A 203-nucleotide genomic window follows, 5' to 3' on the forward strand; every position below is an offset into this window, starting at 1 on the left:
CTTCAGAGAGGCTGTGAGTGCGATTGCATGAGTGAAGGCCAACAGCCTTCACTGGAATCTTCACTAGAATCTGATAACTAAACTTGTGACCAGTTTCTTTTGGCAAATGAAGTCAGGGACATTGTATTTCACACGGTTGGTGCCCGGAAGAAAGGGTCTACTATGACAGCGGTTTTTATTTATTATTATTATTATTATTATTA

This window comes from Octodon degus, unplaced genomic scaffold (genome assembly GCF_000260255.1).
Source record: "Octodon degus isolate 3935 unplaced genomic scaffold, OctDeg1.0 scaffold00043, whole genome shotgun sequence".
Lineage (NCBI taxonomy): Eukaryota > Metazoa > Chordata > Mammalia > Rodentia > Octodontidae > Octodon > Octodon degus.